General features: G+C 35.8%; 1 pseudogene; it reads left to right on the plus strand.

The window, feature by feature from the left end:
- The first annotated feature begins 684 nt into the window (after window positions 1–684).
- LOC120144359 lies at window positions 685–3,641 on the plus strand (annotated as a pseudogene).
- Window positions 3,642–17,804: the final 14,163 nt, after the last annotated feature.

Consider the following 17,804-nt stretch of genomic DNA (forward strand, 5'->3'; position numbering starts at 1 on the left):
GTTTAAGTCAGATTAGATCAACTCAAATTTTTTTAATGTTAGAATTGAGTTGATTTGAATATAGAACAAAGATTTTCAATCCAACTTAAAATAATATTATAATTTCACTAGAGATATTTTGGAATAGTTTTAAATGTATATACTAGCTAAAAATTTTAAAATTGTTATATTTCTAGAATAAAGAGAGAACCCTCAATTATTAGTTAAAATAAAATTTCTCAACCCTATTAAGTATGAAGATGTCGAGATTTCACGTGCCCCTTTGCATGAGAAATTTTGGCTTGAAGACGTCAGAGATCTCAAAAATTTCAGGTAAGTACTATAGATTTTTATCCCATTTAAGGAAATAATAAGAAAAGTGCATTATTTGGGGAAATAAACCTCCCATATGAATTATTTCTGCCATTTTGCCCTGTATGACCGAGTCAAGTCATAATTTTCAGCCCCGGCAAATCGGAGCAAAATTTTACTTGCATTTCATTGGATCCTTTTAGTTATGATCTCCAATGAAATAATGACACCTGTTCATCTCACTTGTAGTTCTAAACTGGACAGGTTTCACTATTTCATTGGATAATTGAGGGAAAAGAAGAACAGAAAATCTCATATAAAAGTTTTGCCCGAGTCTTTTAGATTTAGACCCATCGACTTGAACCCCAAAATCACCCAAAGGAAAAAACCAAAATGGCGGATCACAAGAAGCATCAAAACCACCACCGTCTCAACCGCCTCTCCGCCTCCACGAGCCACCGGATTCACAACCCAAGCCCCCACCCCGAGATCTTACCCTCCGTATTCCTATCCTTTTCCATCACAACCCCAATTGCAACTCCCTCCAAACACCGCCTTTCCCTCCAATCTTCGATCGCTTCCTCTTCTTCCCAAAAGAAATCCTCCCTCTCTTTCCTCCTCTTTCCTCCTTTCCCTCCGCTCTCTTTACTCTCATCCCTTGATCCGCTCTTCTCCTCCTTCTTTCTCACTATTCCCTTTCTCTTTCCTCGTCTCTTTCCTCTCCTTCCTCCTCTCTCTCTCTTTTACCCTCTTCTCAAAAAAAAGCCCCAGAAATCTTCCTAGTTTCCCAATTTATTCTCTCACCAACCCTCAGCTCAAACTTCTACTCTCCAAGTCTTTCATTTTGTCGATTATCTTACTTCAGGTTCCAAGCTCTTAGATACTGGCACAGCTGCTATGATCTTAGCTGAACTATCCGGAAACCTTGCTGGCAGGCTTTTTTCCAAAGAGAAAACCCCGAAGAAAAGGTCTCACTTTATTGGGTTTTTCTTTTTATTTATTGGGTTGATGCTATTATCTCTAAGTTGGGATAGAGTAGATTGCTTTCCTTTAAATAAGACTGGGTTTTCCATGTATCCTAGAGAAGGCTGTGTTAGAATTTGGCTATGTTATTGCCGTTTTTATCTGGATTTTTTAGGTTGTTATGAGAAGGTTTCCATGGACTGGGGGGAGCATTAGACAGCTTGGTCCAAAAAGGGTTCGATTGATTTCATTGTTTTTCACTACCCTTATGCTTTTTGTTCCTGCTGTGGTTAGTTTATTTGTTTATGAAAGTGAAGGGGGAGACAATATTTCTATTGATAATTTAGGTTGGCCTCTGATGAATATTGTTGTCTTCGGTGTGATTTGAGTGAGAATTTCAGTGATGATGATGATAAGTTAATGAGTTCTAAAGATTTCCGGAGGGAGTTTGTGGTTACTTTGTACTATTATATTGGAGTTGTTTTATTTGAGGAGTTATCACTTTCAGGATTGTTGTTGTGCGGCTTGTTGTTGTACATTGCTGTTCGAGAGCTGGATCCTGTTTATACGAGTTATATTGAATTGGGGATGGAATCTTCCGAGTCTTTTAGTATGCCAATAATGAAACCTATTCAACATATATTGTGTGAGCGAAAGTCTCGGAAAATTGCATTGTTTCTATTGATTAATACCGGATATATGGTTGTGGAATTTGTTGCTGGCTTCATGAGTAATAGTCTGGGGTTGATATCAGATGCATGTCACATGTTGTTTGATTGTGCGGCATTGGCAATTGGTCTTTATGCTTCTTATATTTCACGGTTGCCTGCTAATAGTCAGTTCAATATGGTAGAGGCAGATTGAGATTCTATCAGGGTATGCTAATGCAGTTTTTCTAGTTCTAGTTGGGGCATTAATTGTGTTGGAATCCTTTGAGAGGATTTTGGATCCTCAAGAAATATCAACCAACAGTCTGTTAACTGTCTCTATTGGAGGGCTCCTTGTCAATGTGGTCGGTTTGATATTCTTTCATGAGGAGCATCATCATGCACATGGCGGATCATGCTCGCACTCGCATTCACATTCTGTTTCCCACTCTCACGACCATCATCATCAGCATTCACATGATCGTGAAAGTCATGTTGAACATCATGATTTTATAAATATTTCCGACGGATGCCCTGATTCTTGCTCCAGCCATGAACACCATCACAGTAACCAGCATCGCGGAAACAATCACCATGGCAAAGATCACAAGAAACGTGAGTTTCATGGCCACCATGACCATGATCACAATCAAGCCCCAGATGATTGTGCCAGCCATCATGATCACCTGGACCATGGACATAAACATGAACATGCTAGTCATGACAACCATGATTCTGCCATCATCATGGTCACCATGACCATGGACATGAACGTGAACATGCTCATAGTCATGACAACCATGATTGTGCCCACCATCATGATCACCATGACCATGGACATAAACATGATCATGCTCATAGTCATGACCACCTGATGTGCCCACCATCATGATCAAGGCCTGCACTCCACACTCTTTATTCCGAACCTAAAGGTAATTTACGACAGAAGCACAAGCATCAACACATAGACCACAATATGGAGGGAATCTTCTTGCATGTTCTGGCAGATACCATGGGAAGTGTTGGAGTTGTTGTATCGACCCTTAATTAAGTACAAAGGAGGCTTGTTGCTGATCCTGCATGTTCAATATTCATTTCGGTTTTAATTAATCATCAGTTATCCCGTTACTTAGGAACTCCGCTGAAATTTTGCTTCAAAGAGTTCCAAGGGCGCAGGAGCAGGGTTTGAAGAAGGCCATCAGTGATATTACAAACATGAAAGGGGTATGTCGTGTTCACAACTTGCATGTATGGAGCTTTACAAACTCGGATATCATTGGAACAGTTCACCTTCACATATCTGCAGGAACTGACAAGGCTGCTATGAAATCACGAGTGTCGCATATCTTACATGATGCCGGAATCAAGGACTTGACGTTGCAAGTTGAATGTGTTGAACCGATCCTAGGTTACACTGATGAGAATAGAAACTACTAACTCATTCATTGTAGGACTGAATCTAATCATGATCTAAGGCAACAGATTGCTCCAACTGATATGCGCTGTTGTTGAGGAGTGCGGCGTTCTCGGTTCTATCTTGGAGCATGTATATACTCGTAATAATCGAGTTCAGCATCGATGCTTTTCATTAAGGAATAGAAAGAAAGGTAAACATTTATATTTGCCACAGATGGATCAGTGGTAGTGTCTTCAGAACCAAATAGGACTGTTAAATTCCCAGAGGTTCAGCTCCAAACAAAAATATTTAATTGGTTATGTGATGAAACAGGCAATGTTACATTATTACCTTTTGCGTGATCTGCAATCCTTTTCTTTAAGATCAGATTGCATCATCCTTTATTTTATTCTTCACCAACTTATCTGAGAGATTCATAGACGGGATGCTTCCTACAATCCATCGGTGAGATATCAATTTATAGACTTGTTTATTTAGTATTTTGCCTAACTTGCTTTAAAATACAATTAACTAATTAGATGCTCATTTTGGTGGGATTTAATTTTTCTATGCTTAGAATTTAGGCTTAAAGTAAAAATATTTAATCATTTTAAGTCTTATCGTTTTTTCAATTAGAAAAATATTTTTCAACCAATAAGATGTTGATACGTCGTATAAAACTAGGCTTGTCTTAACTTTAGGTTCTTAAAACAAAAAGAATCATAGTTTAAAGACTTACTTTGACTAAAAATAATAATTTAAGCACTTAAAACAAAAAAATGACAGTTTAAGTAATTTTTATTTAATTCAAGCCTAGAATTTAACTTCACATCAAACAGATAGTATCCCTAATCCCTCATTACTTCCTATTAATAATATCTTTATTGGTCATGCATTTAAAATACATAACGGAGCTCAATTGATCAAGCGCAAGGCTCTTAACCTTGTGGTCGTGAAATCGAGTCTCACTAAGGGCAATTCATAACGGAGGTCTTTCACGGAAGCTGCTCTCAACTTGACGTTGGGGGTAACATACTACTCTATCTCCCCCTTACCCCATTACATATGGGAATAGGGTCAGTTAATTTATTTTTATTGGTCATGCATTTAATATACATCTTTACAATAAATAATGAATTAATTTTTCTTAAAAGTTATAAAACACTTGGTAGCTAATCAATAAATACCATTTAAGCGAAAATATATATGTAAAAAAGATCAAAATACATTTATTTAGTGGGTAAATTATATCATTTATCACTCAATTATCTTTACACTCCTATTTTGACTACTAAAATTAAAAAAAAAAATCTAATCACTCAACTTTTGAATTTCTCTTCTTTAATCATTCTGTCAATTATCTTCTTCCTCGTTCCTCTTTGGTGCCACCGCCATTGTTGGCTCTGAAATTCCAAGGGGTGGTTTTAGCTATGCCTTCCAATTCTCCAAAGGTTCTGATCTGAATCGGTTTGTTTGCTCATAATCCCTCTGTGGGTATTTCAGATTTTCCCTTTTTACCTCTGGGTTTACCTTGATTTATCTTGCAATCTAATGTTCGGTTGGTTTTGGGTTAGTTTTAGTTTAGAGTTAATTGGTTGATAGCTTTGTGATCTGGATTCTTGAATTCTTGAATTATATTCGATTATGCTGCTTTTCTCCTTTAATTCTTTAATCTCTCTTGGTTTGTTTTGAGACCCATAAAGCCTAAAATCTTGACTGTGATTTTGACTCTTTTCACTTCAATTTCTGATTTTGTTTTAACTTTGTTTATAGTTTCCGTTAAATTCAATCTGTTATTTTCTTGAAGTTTAATCCGAACTGTATATTTAGAATCATCAATTAGCTTTACTGTTTGGTAGTTAGAGGCCCTTTGATTACCAAAGACTAAATTTTGTGCTAAATACCCTAGCAACTTTTTTAGCTCTGTTTCCATCTCCTTTTCGCTTCAGAATTTAGAGGTTTTGGTTTATTTATTTTTCTGGGTTTGATTCGATGTTCATCTTCATCTTCAGATGGTAGTTTAGAGTTTTTTCCCCTGGGTTTGGTCTGTTTAAACTCTCAAGAACAGTGAATACCTCAATAGTGATATATATGCTTGCTTATTATCATTTTCTCTGCAAAATTTTCTGGGTTTGATGTTCATCTTCACTGGTTTTGTCAACTTATAGTTTCTGTTATTGGATTTGGTCTATTTTACTCTCTGAAACAGTAAATACCTCAATATTATTTGATTAGATTTTGTTGGAATTAACTTAACTTCTGCTCTTTGTTTTCCAGTCTGTTATTATCTTCATCCAGCTAAGTATTCTTATTTGTTTTCTTAATCTTTCTTCTTTCTTAACCTAGGGCTAGTTATCGCGTAGTGCTTAATTTTCTAATTAGTAGTATCATTTTTTTATCTGAAGATAAAAATCATTTTTATTCTATTTCCTCCCCTTTTAACACTAGGCTTTTAGCAATAATAATAACAATAGTAACCAACTAGGCTTTTTAGTACCCCTCAATTCTCTAGCGTTTTATTGGTGCATCTTCTGTCTTCTTTGGATTCATTTTTCATAGTTTCTCATAGCTTCGACTATAGATGATTTCTTGAGGTCATGTCCTTCTTTTAGAGCCCATGGGGCATATAGGGGGAGGGCTCGACAGAGTGGTGACAAGGAGACTAGACTTAGAGTGTGCTCGTTGAATGTAGGCACATTAAATGCTAGGCTTCTAGAGCTGACCGACGCACTTAATAATAGGAAAATAGATTTTGCATGTATCCAGGAGACTAGGTGGAAAGGGGCTCGCGCCAGAGAGTGTAATGGGTACAAGTTGTGGTATTCAGGCGTAGATAACGCTAGAAATGGGGTGGGTATCTTGGTTTCCTCTAGGCTCAAGGAAAATGTAGTTGAAGTTTGTAGATACCGGGATAGGATCATGTTGATTAAGGTTATTATAGAAGAGGAAGTGGTGAATGTCCTTTCAGTGTACGCCCCACATGTTGGCCTAGGGGAGGGGGAGAAACGTTGCTTCTGGGATCAGTTAGATGATGTACTTAGGAGCATTCCGGAGGACCAAAGAGTTTTCATAGGGGGAGACTTCAATGGCCATATAGGTAGTACAACCGACGGGTATGACGGTGTTCATGGGGGTTTCGGTTATGGTAGCAGGAACGATGAGGGGCGTACGTTGCTTGAATTTGCTACTGCTCACGATTTGGTGATCACTAACTCCTTTTTAATAAGAGAGATGCGAACTTACGTTTCATAGCGGGGGACATTGTACCCAAATCGACTACATCCTGGTCCGAAATCGGGATCGATGGGCTTGCATTGACTGTAAGGTGTCCCCTGAAGAGGCATGTGCATCGCAACACAAATTGTTGGTTTTGGTGTTCCGCGTACCGCACGGGCGGAACACTCATAGGAGGGCTAAACTGGGTAAACCTAGGATCCTTTGGAAGAAGTTACATGGAGCGACAACTGATGACTTTAGGAGTAAGGTTTTGTCTAATACAGGTTTTGGAACTACAAACTCAAATAATACAGATTTGTTATGGAAAAATATGGCAAATTCCATCAGAGAGGTGGGCAAAAACACCCTGGGGTTGTCGACAGGGAAGGCCAAGGAGCATAAAGAATCGTGGTGGTGGAACGACGATGTCCAAACTAAGGTGAAGACAAAGCAAACTTGTTTCAAGGAGTTTCTACAATGCAATGACGACGAAGAAAGGTCGAGAGCTAAACAAAGATACAAGGAGGCAAAGCGGGAAGCCAAGAAAACGGTGGCTAAAGCAAAGGATAAGGCATACGAGGAAATGTACAAGAGATTAGACACCAAGGAAGGACAAAACGACATATTCAGGCTTGCAAAATCTAGGGAGAATAGGAAAAAGGATCTAGGTAGCATTAGATTTATTAAGGACAACAATGGTGTTCTTATAGCGAAAGATCGTGATATTAAGAGGGTTTGGGGGGTATTTCTTTGATTTATTTAATGACGGTGCCTCTCCCTGTAGAGAAAGTACCGTTGATGGGTCACCGACCATCATACATCGGCCAATGACTGTCCTACAAGTAGGATTGGGTTTGAGGAAGTCAAAATGGCTCTTAGAAAGATGGGAAGGGACAAAGCTGTCGGTCCTGATCAAATTCCTATCACTGTGTGGTTGGCCCTAGGAGAAGAGGGAGTAAAGTGGTTGACCAACATCTTTAATATTATTTTAGAGACTGCCAAGATGGCAGAGGAGTGGAGAGAGTCCACGGTGATACCAATCTATAAGAATAAAGGAGATCCCCAACGTTGTGGTAACTACAGAGGTATTAAACTACTCAGCCATACCATGAAGCTATGGGAAAGGGTGATAGATGCTAGGTTGAGACAAGTTACTAGGGTTTCGGAAAACCATTTTGGCTTTATGCCAGGCAGGTCTACTACGGAGGCTTCACATGGCGTTCATTGACCTTGGAAGGCTTATGATAGCGTTCCCCGCGATATGATCTGGAAGACTTTGGAAACGAGACGGATTCAACTATTTATATCCGGACGATTCGTGATATGTATTGATATCTACTACATACGTCAGACTACAGTTGGCGACACCGAGCATTCCCGGTAAAAATCGGACTCCACCAGGGGTCGGCTCTTAGCCCTTACATCTTCGCCTTGATTATGGACGACACTTTTGTGCGACACCAGACGGTGTACCTGGTGTATGCTTTTCGCTGACGACATTGTCCTAGTGGCTGAAACAAAATCTGAGTTGAATAGTAGACGGCTACCTGGAAACTGCTTTGGAAGAAAAAGGTCTAAGGATCAATATTGATAAGACAGAGTATTTGTTCAAACTTCAGTAGGGACCAAAACGAAGACGATGTAGAAGTATGCATAGAAGGACACGTTCTCCCCTCAAATGATTGTTTCAAGTACCTAGGGTCTATGATACATAAAGTGGGGGTGTAGATGATGACGTTACACACCGTATTAAGGCGGGATGGCTAAGTGGAGGGCCGCTACTGGAGTTTTGTGTGACAAGAAGGTGCCTCTAAAACTTAAGGGAAAATTTTATAGAATGGCAATTAGACCAGCACTATTGTATGGATCAGAATGTTGGGCAACCAAGAAGATCATGTAAGGAGGATAGTGAGGATGTCCTTGGGACAACAAACTCTGCTATTAGGATGTCCTTGGGGGTGGTGCCTGTTTCCGAGAAATTGAGGGAAGGAAGACTACGGTGTTTGGGCATGTCCTCAGGCGACTACCATCTGATGTGGTCAGGAGGGTAGAGTCGATTACAGTCGACGGTTGCCAGAAGGAGAGGGACCAAGGCGGAAGTGGGAAGACTGCTTGAGATCTGATTTGATGGATTTAGCCTTACGATGACATGACCTCGATAGGAAAGTATGGAGACTTAAGACTAGGATAGTCGAGTAGTGTGGGTCACATCTCTAGGGTGTATCATCTCTGTCTTCTTAATGCCTTTGTAGTAATTTACATAACTTCTACTTTTTATTCCGTTTTGTTATTGGTATTTATGAAGGCTTAGAACTGGGCTTGCTATCGTTTGACTTCTGTGTATCTTCTCCCACTTTTAAATTTAGTCGGGTCTTACGTTTCTGTCTATACAAAGATTACTGCCCATTACAGACGCGCATATGATATTAATGATATTAATTAATGATATTAATGACTGCATATGAATACTGTACAACTATGTATTTATGTATTTATTTATACATGCATTGCATTTTATCTATATTTTTATTTTTCTGACTGCCGGAGGTCTTCCACGGAAGCTACTCTCAACCTGGCGTTGGGGGCAGCCTACTACCCTACCTCTCCCTTACCCCATTGCATATGGGAATTGGGTTTTGTTGTTGTTGTTGTATGACATGATAACCACTACCAAAATGATGTAATTTTAGATCCTTATAGAAAATTAAATTTAGACCAAAACGATGTTATTTTGGTCGAAATAAATTTTTTCTTCCTTTTCATTTATTTTCTACTTTTTCCTTCTTTTTCTTCTTCCTGCTCCCTTTTTCTTTCCATTTCTTTCTTTAACTTGAATGAACTCATATTTCGACCACCAGGTTAACCGTTGTTCTAATTACAAGTGGTCGTCGTTGTCGATGACCAAAATCTCCCACCGAATACATCCTACCATTTTGAATGCAAATTTTGATGTTTGTTTAATTGAAAAACATCCTAAACTTCATAAATCTAAGTTGGTATCACTTCAATTCTATTCTTAGCTCTCTAAGCTTCAAATATATAAAATATTTCTTGGCAATCAAACTTAGAAGATTACCTAAGACATTATGTTCCAAGAGCTCCATACGGAATTGCAACATGACCCATAATATTTGAATTAGAATATGAGAAAATAACCTCAATGACCAAAAATGCCTTATAATATACGATTTTAACCAACTTTTTTTGGATTTGCCAAAATGACCAACTAAATCGCAATGCGATCGATAATTCGTAACGCGATCTCCGGTATCGCAAATCAGTTTCCAGATTCGCAACGCGATTCTGACTATCGCATTGCGATTTCCCAAATTCGCGTTGCGATTTTCCTAATTCGCAATGCGATTACGTAAATTGCAATGCGAATACGTAAATCGCAATGCGAATCTGTAAATCGCAACGAGATTCTGACTATCGCAATACTGAATTTCAAATTCGCAACTCGATTTCTGAATTCGCAACAGGTTTTAATTTCGCAACACAAATGTTTTGGGTATATAACTACGCAGCAGCAGCAACTCATAACCTAAATCCCTAAATCGCAACTCATTACATCTTCATCTATCACTCTCTCCGGCGACATCCGTTCCTATATCCAACGACATCCTTCCCCATCCGGCAACATGTTTTAGTTTCGCAGCTCGTTTGTTTAGTAAATTAATTTACAATAATGAAATCATCTAATGTTAATCATGTTTGGATAGATTTGTGTTTTGGAGGGTCATGGGAGAATGTTCATGGTGTTTTACAATATATGCCTTTACCCATGAATCTTCAACTAAAACTGTCATTAAAAAAGTTAACTTATGAAACTCTAATGGCGCTTTAAAAATCGCGTTGCGATTTACGGATACGCGTTGCGATTTTACGTATTGTCGTTGCGATTTACGGATAAGCATTGCGATTTACGTATTCTCGTTGCGATTTACAGATACGCGTTGCGATTTACGGATACGCGTTGCGATTTTACGTATTGTCGTTGCGATTTTACGGATACTCGTTGCGATAGTCAGAATCGCGTTGCGATTTATATGTTCGCGTTGCGATTTTCATATTCGCGTTGCGATTCTGGAAAATCGCAATGCGAATTTGTACTATCGCATTACGATTTTTCATAATCGCGTTGCGATTCTGGGAACTGATTTGCGATTCTGGAGATCGCGCTGCGATTTTTATTTCGCATTACGATTTTGTTGGTCATTTTGGCAAATCTAAAAAAAGTTGATTAAAATCGTATATTATAAGGCATTTTTGGTCACTGAGAATATTTTCTCTTAAAATAAATGTGACAAATTCATATAATTTAAGCTGCTGAAATGGGTGAGTCTTCACCGCTGGCAACCAACAAATGAAAGTAAGAAATATTCAATTATAAACAATTTTGACCATTTCAAACTTAAAGAAGATGGTTTTATAAACAAAACACAGATACATAAAGAGTCACAATATATTCAACATGTCCTTTCTGCAATATCAAAACAACAATTCTTCATCAATGTCCACCCAATAACATTTTCATGAGGGCTTTCGGGTTTACACCAACAAGCAAGAGATAACTCTTTAGTTCCCGTGACTTCACTAGCATCAACCTCACTCAAATTATGAGAGTAATTATCATCATACAATAGAAAAGAACAAAGAGGAGGAGAGGATGCTGATTATGATTTGAGGTTTAGGGTTTAAAATTAGAATTTGAGAGTAGTATTTTATTTTAAATACTGATAAATCCACATCATCGTGCTGGTATTGAAAAAACGGATGAGTGACAAAAAAATAATGTGTAAAATTTAGTTATTAAATTGAAAATTTTAAAATTTGATTGACTAAATCAGGAGTAAGAATAAAGTTAAGTGATGAATGAAGTAATTTACCCTTATTTAATATAGAGTAATTTTAAAATAGCAATTAGGCGGTTCAACCAAACTAGTAGTGCCTAGATATGGACTTTGAGCCTATGGAGCAGTTGGAGCAGTTGTACATTGAAACGGTGGCAGACAGCATCGTGTTTGGTCTGAACAAAGTTGGTTAAGACTGTCACTCAAACTAATTGAACTCTTTTCACAGTGCAAACATCCCAGATTAAACTGAAACAAATCTCACTTGAATTTGATTTCCCTATCTTCTCTGCAACTAAGGATTTATTTCAGAAGAACCGGGAATTCCGAATAAGGCAAGCTCATACTGCAGTGCGAATTACGAATAAGGCAAGCCCAGGACCAAGCTGATTTGAAAACTTCCAATGGCGCCCATGTCTCCCCTTTGAAAATAAAGCTATTTCGCTGCTTCCAAATTCGCCATACAATGATTCCAAACAGATGTCTCCAGCAACACTCGTTATTATCAAGTTTCGACTTCTTACTAAGATTTTCCTCCAGCCAATCCCTTAGAGGAGCAGAGTAGAAACGTGAAGAAAGATTGAGAGGGATTAGCAAGTTCCATACCAGCCGACAGCAGAACAGTCACGAAGAACGTGGAGCGTGCTTTCATCGCCAAAGCCACAGATTTGGCAGTGTCCATCAGGTGCAATGCCTCTCCTAGCTCTCCCCGAATTTGTCATGAGTCGATTCCAAAGCACCATCCATAGAAATTGTCTGACACGTTGAGGTCCATCGAACGATCATGCTATGTTCCACATAGTATCCGAAGGATCCCACTCTCCTTCCTGCAAAATTTTAAAAGCCGAGCTCACCGTACAGTTTCCTTTGTAATCCCAACACCAGGTCGGAATATCATCTCCTGCTTCTTCGCGCGCCTGGAGAGGCGGGGCACTGCAATGATCTGGTCAATAATATCACCGTTCAGAAATGGGTTGAGTTTCTGATACCCACTGTCCATCATGGGTAACGAAATCCATTAGCGACTCGTTCATATTTTGACTATGGTCCGGCGGTAAGAGATCGGCTGACGGTTGGATGTTTGGAATCCAACTATCGGTCCAAAATTTAACCGTAAGCCCGTTGCCAATTGACCAACATATATTACCACGGATAAGATGCCAGGTTTGAGCAAGAGACCTCCAAACATATGAACAATTTCTAGTCACTAATTGCTCAGGAACCGATTCCATAACCTTGTATTTGGTGCGAAGAATCTTCAACCACAAAGTATTCGGGTTTGTAAGGAAGTTATACTCCAATTTAACTATGAAAGCATCATTTTGCACACGAGGGGTCGTATTCCGAACACTCCATTTGTATTCGACTGACATAGATTTCCAACTAACGATGGCCTTGAAAAACGACTGAATTGATATAGTATGGCTTGTAGGAGATTGGCCTTCAAGTAGCAATATAAGATCATCGGTGCAAAATAAATGGGAGAGAGGAGGCCCCGCAAACTAAAACCATTGGTTCCCACAACCCTTTTCTCAAGGCATAATCAATGCTATGCCCCAACCGTTCTATGCATAGAACAAACAGATACGAGGATAAGGGACATCCCTGACGAATACCTCAAGACGGTTTAAAATCATCCAAAAGGAAACCATTCCAAAGCAAACTTCATTGAACGTTCTGTTCATTTATAACTTTAAGCATATGTTAAGAATTATCGTAGTAATTTTAAATGTTAAAATTATTTGTGTACTAATATTTATATATTTTATTATATTTAAATAATTTTTATTTGTGAATGATAAATTGGGTTGGGTTGAATTCATAAAATTCAAACGCAACTCATCATAGGTGAAATTGGATAGTCTGATCTTTAAATTAAGTCTTTATATTATTTGTACATTGTTTTAAATTAAATTAAAATATGGCTAAACTACACCAATGGTCACTAAATTTTGAGTAAATTTTTGTTTTCCCTACTAACTTTCAAAAGTTATAAATTGATTACTAACATTATCAATTTATAATAAAATGACCGTTCGACGTTAACAATCATTAATATAGGTGACAGAAAACCAAGTTAGACCATTAATTGCTTATTGCGTCCATTAATCGCTTACCTAATGCGTTGACCGGTCAATAATGATCAAACCAGAAGTCATTCTTCTTTATCCTTGCTCACCGCTACAAACGCTTTCTTCATCCTTAAAACACCAAAACTCTTATCGGAATCCACTTATCGGAACTTCATCCATTTTAAGAGGGGATTTATACCCATTTAACGACAATAGCCGTCTGCAACTCGCCGCTACCACTTGTACTCCCTCTTTTGAATCTCATGAAATGCACCATAGGATTGCAATTCAAAAACTGCTTCGATGACCCATCTTTGACTATCGAGGAACAACCTAAGAGCTTCAACGATGCGTATTTAAGAGTCTTTGAGAATCAAGGATTGGGTTTAAAGACTTTAAATGTTACAGTCCCAAAAACCTCTTACCGAAACCCATTTACCGAAACTTCATCATTTTAAGAGGGGATTTATACAATTTTTTCAACAAAGATTATGTCCGTATCAAGATGAATAATCAAACAGAGCAGAGTTTGTTGTATGGATTTAAGTTGCATAGTTCATGCAATTTAGATGCCATGGCAAGACTAACAGAGAGAAACAACAGACAAGCAGCGCAAAGAGATGAACAGAGATATGCTAGTTAACGCTGGGAAGAACCTTTAACGTAGGACTAAGTGCATCTCATTATTTAAGCAAAAAAAAGTGAACTTTAATATAATATGTTGAAGAAAAATAAAAAAAATAAAATTTTTGTACACTCATTAATTTTATGAATAGAAAATTAAAACTTTTTACCCTAATTCTTAAATGTCTAATCCATCATTGATTCATGTCGATGAACTGAACAGCATAACATTGGAAGATCTGAAGCATACATTCGACTTCTCACAGTGAATATATATAGATATATATATGATGGGATCCCATCAAATCAAAGCTTAGAATGTTTGATTCAATCTTCTTCCAGAGTGTATTTGTAGACTGCAAGTGCTGGGGCTATGTTTGTCACGTGGCTTATGCTTTGAAGAACTTCCATTTCATTTTGCTTGCTTTAATTCATTCTTGTTGTTGTAGACATTGATCAACTCACACTTATCTATTTTTTAAAGGGATATTCTTCATGAGCCAGTAGTATTCATCTGTTTTTAGGATGCAGTAACGAATCTCATTTTCAGCATCTCTAGATGAATGTAATAGTAGTATCTATTCTTTAAAGGAATATTCTCTCTCTCTTTTATCTCATCCACTTCTTCATTTCCTTCAACTTCAAACCTTGATTCACATTCCAGTTCAACTTTATTTCGGTATGCAATATTTAAGCTCTTTAAATTTAATTATAGATTCTCAAAGACACCTCAAATAATCATCTTGAAGCTTTTGAGTTCAGTGACGGAAGTCAATATTATCTTTTGAGGGGTCATTTATTTTTTATATTAACTTACATATTTTAGAACTTTTATCGCTGTAAATTATATAGCAAAATATCATATTAATAAAATAAAATTTTATAAGCTCTTAAAATTTATCTAGTCATTTTTGTTTACCCATGATATCATATAATTTGTAACACATAACTATAAAAAATATATCAATTTAATTTTATAATAAATTCACATATATACAAATTTAACCAATAAATTTTAAATTTTTTATTTATATAATCAACATATTTAAAGTTATTTTAAAACATTTTCATAATATATATATATATATATATATGACGATTCTTCTAAGCTCGACGAGCACCATTAATTTAATTTATAAAAAAATAAATTTTAAAGGACTCAACGTATAATTATAAATTTAGTTAAGAATTTAAAGATAAATTATTTAAAATAAAGGGTACATTATACCAGTGACCACCTAACTATTGCCCCTTTTCTTTTTTACCAATATTTTTGAAAAATTGTCAGTCATGTTTATTCAACTATTTAAATGCATTCAATTAAGTCACTTGCCTTTAAAATTTAACAGAGAAGTTGATGTTGCAGTTAAAATATTTGGTATAATTACACATTTGGTCACTGTTACTTATATATTCTATCAATTTAGCCCTAATTTTAATAAATTAAAATAAAATTAACCCTCAAACCTTTAATTTTAAAAGATTTTAAAAGTTACAACATATTCTATATTTATAACATAACAAAAACTATGTTACTTAGACACTTCATATATTTGCTGAAATATTCATATTATTTCTGTGGGTAATTAAATTAATCCATGTTCACATGATTATATTATGTTCTAGTAAGATAGGCTATAATTAGACTTTATATTATGTTCTATTCATACGAGTTGTAATCGAGTTTGAATAGTGATCGATTCCATTTCGAGTTTGATTTTGATTTTGGTTTGAGTTTCCACTCCTTTAATAAGTTTGGCTCAGTAATTGCACTCCTAATTGTAACAAATTTCCTATTGAAAATTCACAACATGCATGTAGATTTATGCAACAATTGTGCTTCGGTTGAACAATAATTATTTGTAATTAAATTAATCCATTGACGGGATGCTTCTGAGAACCATAAATAGATTTCTAGTAAAAATTTTGTTTTTTTATAAATGTAGAATATGTCGTAACTTTTAAAATCTTTTAAAATTAAGGATTTAAGGGTTAAGTTTACTTTAATTTATTAAAATTAGGACAAAATTGATAGAATATATAAGTAACAGTGACCAACTGTTAATTATACCAAATATTTTAACTGTCACATCAGCTTCTCCGTTAAAATATTCACGACAAGTGGTTTAATTGAATGCATTTAAATAGTTGACTGACCTGATTGAAAATTTTTCAAAAATATTGGTCAAAATGAAAAGGGGCAATAGTTAGGTTGTCATTGATATAGTTTACCCTTTATATTAAATATTTTCTCTTTAAATTTTTAATTAATTTATAATTAAATGTTGAGTTTTTTTAGAATTTAAATTTTTATAAATTAAATTGATGGTGCTCGTTGCTGCTCGTTGTACGGTGTAAAGTTTTATATATATATACCTATGTTTTTCTTTATAGAGATAAAAATTTATGTACCCACATAATAAGTATAGATATCTGAAATAAAATTATAAATATAAATTTAATTTAATTTTTTTTAAAAAATTATTAACATCTGAGATAGAATATTTGATAACTTGATTGAAGTCCTAAATTTAAATAAGATGAACAATTCAAAGATGATAACAAACAAACATAAAAAAAAGCACATATTTTTTTATATCTTAAAATCAAAAATAAAAAAGGAAAATAGATTTTATTAATTTAAAAATAAAATAAAATAATAATAAATAATAAATATTATTTTTTAATAAATGATATTTAAATGATTTCTAAATTCACTACTCAAAAAGAAATCTAAATTAAAAAATAATATATATGCTTTTTTTAGCAATCAAATTTAATTATTTAAAACACATATTTTTGAGGAGGCCAAATTTATTAATATGTATTATAATTTTTAATATTTAAGGAGGAGGCCATGGCCCTACTAAGTCCTCGCTTAGTTTTGCCATTGCTTGGGTTGTTCCTCGATAGTTGAAGATGGGTCATCGAAGCAATTTTTAAACTGCACTTTGATAACGGATTTCATGAGACTCAAGAGAAGGAGTTTAAGCGGTAGTAGCGAGTTGCAGACGACAATTGTCAGTAAATGGGTATAATTCCCTCTTAAAATGAATGTAAGTATAGATAAATGGGTTCCAATAAGAGTCTTGACGTTCAAATTGATGAAGAATAAAACGGTTTACAAAAACAAGAAATGATGAAGATTGGGTTCTGGTTTGGCCATTATTGACCTGTCAACACCTTAGGTAAGCGATCAATGGGCTAGGAAAGCAGTTAGCGGTCCAACTCAGCTTTTTGTCACTCACGTTAACGGTGGTTAATGTCAAGTGACTATTTTATTATAAATAGATAATGTTAGTGATTAATTTATAACTTTTAAAAGTTCAATAAAAAAAATAAAAACTTACTTAAAGTTTAGTGACCGTTGATGTAGTTTACCCTTAAAATAATTTAGGGACTACCCATATAAAAGTCACTATTTCATTGTTTCGGATTCTAAATTTGTCCAAACCTGAATTGTTATCCTCATCTTCTCTAACCTCAGCCAATCCCGGCGCATTCATTATCAAGCTTTTTGTCATCATACATTTGAAACTTTGAAGATACTTATTTTATGTGGCAAAGTTGCAGCTTGAAGGATCAAAATCACAAGGTTCTGTGGTTCTAAGCCTTAGATGAGAAGCCATGAGGGCCACATGAATTGCCCTTAACATTGTATTTATTCTATTCTTATATCATATTAATTGATTTTATTTATAATTGTACGAATGAATATATATCGATTGTGATTGTAATTATA

The sequence above is a fragment of the Hibiscus syriacus genome, unplaced genomic scaffold (genome assembly GCF_006381635.1).
Source record: "Hibiscus syriacus cultivar Baekdansim isolate YM2019G1 unplaced genomic scaffold, ASM638163v2 tig00110889_pilon, whole genome shotgun sequence".
NCBI classification, from domain to species: domain Eukaryota; kingdom Viridiplantae; phylum Streptophyta; class Magnoliopsida; order Malvales; family Malvaceae; genus Hibiscus; species Hibiscus syriacus.